Genomic DNA, 7,672 nt, shown 5'->3' with positions numbered 1-7,672 from the left:
TTTAAAGTCTCTTTGAATCCTCAGAACCTGTGGTTCTGTTTAGAGGTCAGTAGTCGCTGTTGTGCTATTTTTTTCCCTTTAACACTGTATGTTTATTAGAGCTATTTGTCGCAGGTCAGCAGAGGTAACTTTGGAGACGGGGATGGATACACGTACTCTCGATTATTTAGAATTGATGGTTGAGCGCGTGGGGTCCTGGCCCCACCCCGAATGTACTAGGTGCCTTGTGTTACTTATGCATATTAAAATTTAAGGACATTCATCTATTCATCTACGGTACATGTCAGAATTCATAGTTTTGGTAAAACAGTATTTCCTAGCAATAGCCCCAGATGTTAAGATATTTTTGATCTATCATTAGACCCTTTTACTCCAAAAAGCTGTTTTTCAGGACTGTTTCAAGCTCTTTCACTAGTAATCAGTATGAGTATAAAGTTTATATTTGAAAGACAAAAAAAAAATTATCGAATTGCTTAATGCAATTCTTTACATTAAAGTTTTACATGCTTTGCTTCCCATCCCTCCTTTGGAGGAGGGTTATGAATTAGGTACATGGCACATTTTTCAAGGATTGAATAAACTTCCAATAAGTGAATGAACAATGCCTTTAGAAGTAATGAATTGTAGGATGTAAAACAAACAGAGACTTATCTTGGATTTTTATTTGTCATCCTTTCAGGGTAAAGAAATAAATTGGGGTCAATATTAGTGATGCAGTTTTTAGAATGTTGGTGAGGTTGATGGGGTTATCTTGGGTGCAAAAAGGTGGTTTTATGAAAGCACGGGGACAGAACCTGTGGGCAGAAGGAGCTGCTGTTCCGGCACAGTGAGGAGCAACTGATTAAATACTTTGGGGTGGTGGGAGGTAAAGATAAGGGAAGTTCCAGAAGGATTTTCATATGCTAAAGGAGACTCCCTGGATACCGGAGGCCTGGCTATTGTCAAGCTAAGGTTGTTTTTCCATTTTGCAAAGCATTAACATTAAGACAGTAGGGAGCTTCCTGGAGGAAACTTACACTCTGCATGCCTCATGTATTTGCCAATGGGCTGCCGGTTATAAGGACATTTAATTTTATCTACATTTCCTTCTGCCTTTGTTTCCCACATCATTAGCAACTAACAAATAATCATCTAAATCCACCTTGAACAAATAGAGCAATGGATTCAGTTAAAAGGGAAACTGCAGGAAAGGACCTGGGGTCAAAGTTCACATCTCTAGTGCAGAGGATTTTTATCCAGTTTCTGGATATTTCCTTCCCCAAGGCCCTTGAATCAGCCCTGACCTGCCACCTCAAAGAAAGCCCCCTTTTACTGGAAGACAGCCTCTTACGTGAAAAAGCCGACCCCCTATGTACCCGCACACACGTGTGCATTCACAGGGCACACACACACGCATGCACACACACCCTGTGTGTTCAACTACCTGACAAACTGTGGCCATCTGTTCAGTGTTGCGTCAACTAATGAATGAATCTGTCCCTTATCTGGCTGGATAACTGCCAACTTTCTAGTCCCGGTCACTTTCCCAGGCGGATCCCTTACTTCCTGCAGCTGCGGCCCAGCGCCGCCCCTGCATGCAGCCTGGCCTTCCTTCTGACCTTGCCAAGGGTCCATCAGGGGTCTGCGCTTGAGCCAACATCCCTGTCACTTGCCCGCAGCTCATCAGCTGTCCTTTGCCGCTGTATTCATTTTTCGTACAAACCTTAAATACAGCAGGATGGGTATTCCGTATGTACACACCCCCCAGATCAAGATGCAGAAACTTCCAGCCCCAGGAAGGCTCCCCGGTGACTCACCCCAGCCAGTTCCCATGCAGCCCCCTTCCCCAGCCTCCAGAGGTAACCTCTGTTCCCACCTCTGTCGCCTTAGTTCTGCGTGTTCTTGACCTCAGACAAATGAAAGCAGACTCCCGGCTATGCTTCACTCATCCGTGAGCTTTATCCTTGCTGTGGAGCATGGTGATGCTTTCTTCTCTCTCACTATTGCGTGGTATTTCATCGCACGCATAGAGGCTGCTTCCAGCCGACGTTGGGGTTATTCTGAATAAAGCTGCAATGGAGTTTCTTGTATGTGTGTTTTGGTGGATGTGCTCCCTGCCCTCATTTCTCTCGGGGACACATTTAGGAGTGGAAGTTCTGGACATAGCGTAGGATAGGCTCAACCTATGTTTTCCAAAGTGATTGTAGCAGTTTGCACTCCTGCCAGCCGAGTGTGAACCTTCTCATCATTCCACACCTCTCCCAGCATTTGGTATCGTCAGTCTTTTCATTTTAGCCATGCCAGTGGGTATGTAGTGGTATCTTACTCTGTTTTTTTTTTTTTTTTTTTAAAGATTTTACTTATTTATTTGAGAGAGAGGGAGAGCACAAGGTGGGGGGGGGGGCAGAGGAGAAGCAGGCTCCCCGCTGAGCAGGGAGCCCGCTGCAGGGCTCGATCCCAGGACCCCCGGGATCATGACCTGAGCCGAAGGCAGACGCTCAACTGACTGAGACACCCAGGTGCCCCTTACTGCGGTTTTCAATTTGCATTTCCCATGATCTCGATCACCCTATCATGCGTTTTCTGGCTATTTGGTTAGCGCAGTGGTTGTGTCTTTCGGCAGACACAAGCCTGGAAACTCAGAGTGTGAACATGACTTCATATGTTAAGGGGACTTAATTTCGATAGTCTTAGAAGGACTGATTCAAATTCAGCGTCTGTCTCACGCCCACAGAAACCACTTCAGGGACATCAAGGATCTCTCTCAGCCCAGCAACTCTGCGCATGTAAGTCATGTTTCTATGACAAAGCCTGAGCACTCGCCCGGGCTCAGGGATGGGACAACGTGGCGCATAAAGACAGCCCTAGAGAGAAGTAGGGGCAGCGTGCGGTCCCAGCGCCTGCCACCCACCGGGGTAGAGCAGTGCTCGGTGCCCCCCGGGTGGGTCCTGGAGTCCAGCACCCACCCGCCCAGGCTGCGTAGACTACATTTCTGCCGCAGCCGTTGCTCCCACCACGTTTCTCCGAAAACGGCCAGTGATATCTGGCGGCACAGTCTGCGGCCCGTGCTGGGGGTGGAGATGCCATCTGCCTTTCTCCTTCTGGGGCATCTCACTTCTTTATAGCCAGCATAGAAGTCATTTCTTGAAAAAGGGTGTGGTGAGCCTCTCCCAGCGTGGTGGCGCTCTTCACGCTGACTCTTAATTTTAGTGACGTCCAGCACGTCTTGCTTTTCTTTCATGGTTGTTGCTTTCTCTGTCCTGTTTAAGGAATCTTTGTCTGCCCCCCTCACTGCTTTCTTGATGGTGAGGTTATTTTTTGGCCCATGCCCTGGTGTCCCTTGCTGTGTTTCTGACCCACGGCCTGCCCCCCTCCCCCACCACACGCTCGGCACATTCTCGAGAACCTCCTTATCTAGCTGCCCAGATGAGCGCTCTGCAGACTGGCAGGTCTCTTCCTGTGCCCTGTTCCTCCGCCTGCTTCTCCGGAGCTCTCCGGCTGCCCATCCACGGTTGCAGCATTAGCACCATGGCTCTCAATGAGCCAACCTTCTCTGATTTGGCGTTGCCGGCCTCAGAGGAGCGCGATCCAGTTATGAAGTGGATGTGGTCTTAAGCAGAAAAATCAAGTTAGAGTCAGTATGACATCTCAAAGGGGATCAATTCCGTTAGAGTTGTCACGTGTTGGTCTCGTTGAGGAAATATGTAATCAGGAAAAAATGCCAAACGGTACTTGTTTCCTCTGCCCAGAGCTGTCCTTGGGGGGTCACTGGAGTCAAGCTCGGGAAGACAGAGAAACGAGGGGTGCACGTCGGGATCCATGTGGCCGACAGCTGCAGCTCGTCCTCCCGGGAAGCCTGCATCCCACCTGGCTTCACTCCCAGCATCCTGTGAACGCCGGGCCCCTGGGAAGCGGGAGCAAGCACAGCGCACACTCGTTAACAAGTAGACACGGGCGGCTCATGGCAGGTAAGGTAGAGCACAGGCACCTTTGGAACATGTGTGGAGCTTCTGTTCGTCAATAAAGCCCTCCGAATTAAGAGCGTGTGCAGAAGGGCGTTCACGCAGCAGGGCTGAGACCGTGGTCCCCAGAAAGGCCTGCTGGCCAGGTCAGCCCTCAGCTGGCGTCTGGGAGCGTGGATCTGGGGAGGGTCCCCCCACCCCCAACTCCCAGCGCTGATAAGAGTGGCACCCAGTGCCGACACTATGCAAAAAATGTGGTTGCTGCACAACACCTGCTTTCCTCCTGGGACTCCGGGATTTGGGTCAGGGCCAGACTGAGGAGGATGCTCACGTGACCAGCCCTCAGGAAAGCCCTGGGTGCTCCGTCCCTAGCGCGCATCCCTGGTGGACAACACTTCACACGTGCTGTCACAACGCACTGCTGGGGGATTGAGCGTGTCCTGTGTGACCCCGACAGAGGGCTCTGGAAGCCGGCGCCTGCTCCCCCAGACTTTGCCTGCATGCCTGTCCCTTTGCTGATCTTGCCAGTTTCCGATGGCCAGTTTCCACTTCACATCACTTTGCCCTTCTCTTCTGCCTCCCTTGCTATAGATGGAATGTTTGTGCCCCCCCACCACCACCATACATATGTTGAAATCCTAACCCCACGGGGACAGCATTAGGAGGTGAAGCCTTCGGGAGGTGACCAGGCCATGAGGGCAAGCCCTCGTGAACGGGAGTAGTGCCCTTGTGAAAGGGACTCCGGGAGCTCCCTTCCTTCTAATACATCATGGCCGTGAGTACAACTCCGTGGTGAGTCGCAATGAACTCACACGTGTCTATTTAAGGCATCCCTAATTCAGTGCTGTGCTAAGTAGGGGTGCTAACCCAGAATAAGATTTTATGCTTTATCTTAAGGAGAATTCAGTGAAATCATTCATAAATGTGTACACCAGGTCCCAAATTATGTTATAAAGCTTTCAGTGTGGCTGGAGCCGTCCATGTGCTTAAAATGAGGGTCAAAGGTTGGAGAAAGAAAAAGAATTAGGCTTGAGTTGGATCTTACAGATGGTGTGGCAGGCAGAATAATGGCCCCAGAGACACCTGCGTCCTAATCTGTGGCACCGGGAATGTGTCACTTTACCAGCAAAGGGAAATTATGGCTGCAGATGGAACTGAAGCTGCTAATCAGCTGGCCTTAGGTAGGGAGAGTGTCCTGGATTATGCAGGTGGGAGATGCATGTACGCCCCGCGTAGTCACGGGGTACTTAAATGTGGGAGAGGGATGTCTTAGTTTGTTCGGGCGGCTATGACAAAATACCTACACTGGGTGGCTGGTAAAGAGCACACATTTGTCTCTCACAGTTCCGAGGCTGGGAAGTCCATGATGAAGGTGCTGGCAGATTTGGGAGTCTGGTGAGGCCCCACTTCCGAGACAGCTGCTTGCGCTGTGTCCTCCCACGGTGGAGGGAGGAAGGGAGCTCCCGGAGTCCCTTTCACAAGGGCACTACTCCCGTTCACGAGGGCTTGCCCTCATGGCCTGGTCACCTCCCGAAGGCTTCACCTCCTAATGCTGTCCCCGTGGGGTTAGGATTTCAACATATGTATGGTGGTGGTGGGGGGGCACAAACATTCCATCTATAGCAAGGGAGGCAGAAGAGAAGGGCAAAGTGATGTGAAGTGGAAACTGGCCATCGGGCTTTCAAGACGCAGGAAAGGGCCCTAAGCCCAGGAACACGGCTGGAAGAAGCTGGAAAGATGAAGGAACACAGTTCTGTGGACGCTTTGATCTTAGCCCTATGACCCTCGGGTTGGATTTCTGACCTGCAGAAATGAAAGTATATGATGTTATAGCAACCCTAGGAAATGAATAGAGATTTGTTGAAGTTTTGTTTTTGGTGGATGAAGAACAGTAAAAGGCACGGGCTGCAGGCTGTGACCCGCACATCAGAAGCGCCAGGTGCCACCACCTGTCGATTTCCAGGGCGGGAGGCAGAACCCCCACCCCCACCCCTGCAGGTGACTGGCTTCCTCAGGAGGGAGTCCACACCTGTCCTCCCAGCAAGCACCTTTTCGAGCTCTCTTGAACACCCCTCACTAAGCCTGGCTTGGAAGGTGCAAAGGAGAGGTGGGGAATGGAAAATGAAAAGCTCCTCCCTGAGAAATCTCTTTGCCAATTCCCTTACAGAGCCCCCAACCTCCCCGGCACCCCCCGTGGTCTCAGGCCGCCCTCACTAATCCTAAGAGGCAGGAAGGACTAGGCCAGACCATACAAAACTGCCTTTTCTGTAGGGCAGAAAATAGTTGAATATCAGCAATCATAATATTCTCATCAACGCTATTGAACAGACGGGCAAACCAAAAGTTAGGAAGGTTAAGTCATTTGTTCAAGGGCACACATGCAGTGAGCCAGGAACTTGGATCTGAACCAGGGCCCCACTGCAGAATGTGCTGTTCTGACGGCGGAGATAGGCTGCGATCCATCGGGTTGGGAGGGTGTGGTTTTCAGATGCCAGGATGAGCATCTGGACGTGCTGTGAGACCACGGAGGAGCCCTCATCAAGGGAGCGGCTGAAGCTGGGGGCGCAGCGACAAGGACACACAGGGACATGGTACAGAGGACAAGGCGTAGGCGTAGGCTGCTGCAGAGACCAGGGTGAAATTTCCCTGGATTATGAGGTGCTGGCAGGTCATGGGAGAGGCAGGAATGGTCAGAGGCACTTTTGTTCTTTGGGTCTCCTGTCCTTGGCACCGTATCCAGCCCATAGCAGTCGCTCCATCAACGCTCATTAAGTAGGAACAGAACTAAACAGCTGAGGTTACAAGTTGTCCCCAGGCAGTGAGGAGTCACCACGTTGAAAATGCGGGGTTTCGGGAGCAGGTTCAATGCCAGCCCGTGTATGGTGAACAGTTCCTGTATGTATACAGTGACACCTACTGCTGGCGATCCTCGCTGGGACAGCTGCAGGGCTGACTTCTCCGTCTTTGCGCGCCCCCGGCTTGACCTAACTGGAGTGCGGAGTGGAAGTTTGAGCACTCGTCTTTGTGCCGCGGGCAGCAACCCTGACCGGGAAGGAAATCTGGGCAGGCTGAAGGGGCGCGTCGGTGAAAAGATAGGAGTACAAACACGCGTGCGGGCTCTTCAAAGAATTTCTGAGTTCTGGAAGCTCGTCCCACACCATAGCGAACATATCAAAATACTCCTACAGTATCCAAACACTCTTCAAGAATTTGAGCTTTGAAAAATGAGTTATCATGGGAAATTATTTGGCGACAGGGAACTCATTTAATTCATGATTGCTATGACTTCCTGGCAATCATGGTATTAGGAAATTCTTACCAAGTGATTTCTAACTTCCATGTGGTTTTCAAATACGACCAAATGTTTATCAGCAGAGAAATTACAATTTGAAGTTGGCACGTTATGTGTTGGGGACTTTTCTTTGAACATTTATTAATTTCAAATTTGCAGTGTACTGTTTGCATTTGGGGGCCAATAAAATTTCTTTTTCAGGCTCAAACATTTTCATAGGTTCTTGAAAAGCCTAGTGAATACGTGGCTCAGTAAACACTGCTCCTTGTGTGTGATTGGTCAACAAAGATTCCCATTCTTCTCCCTATAAGGCTGCCCCACACCTCAACGTGGGGAAACCTTTCCTTCTGTCTCCAGGGTTTCCTTTGTCATTTCCGTCACCAGGGTTGCCCCCCACTCTACTCCCATATATAGTAAATGCCAGCCAACATCCCAGAGG

At 50.4% G+C, this 7,672-nt stretch overlaps 1 long non-coding RNA gene across 1 annotated transcript; it reads left to right on the top strand.

Annotated features, from left to right (window-relative positions):
* The first annotated feature begins 2,703 nt into the window (after nt 1–2,703).
* LOC123854928 (uncharacterized) lies at nt 2,704–7,435 on the top strand. The gene is made up of 3 exons (XR_006793423.1): nt 2,704–2,765; nt 3,729–3,947; nt 6,849–7,435. It is a non-coding gene; the product is annotated as an uncharacterized LOC123854928 (long non-coding RNA).
* The last annotated feature ends 237 nt before the right edge of the window (nt 7,436–7,672 follow it).

The sequence above is a fragment of the Mirounga angustirostris genome, unplaced genomic scaffold (genome assembly GCF_029215605.1).
Source record: "Mirounga angustirostris isolate CCGP_5_RB_7025 unplaced genomic scaffold, mMirAng1.0.hap1 SCAF_16, whole genome shotgun sequence".
NCBI lineage: Eukaryota > Metazoa > Chordata > Mammalia > Carnivora > Phocidae > Mirounga > Mirounga angustirostris.
This window is presented reverse-complemented; position numbering and strand designations above follow the sequence as displayed.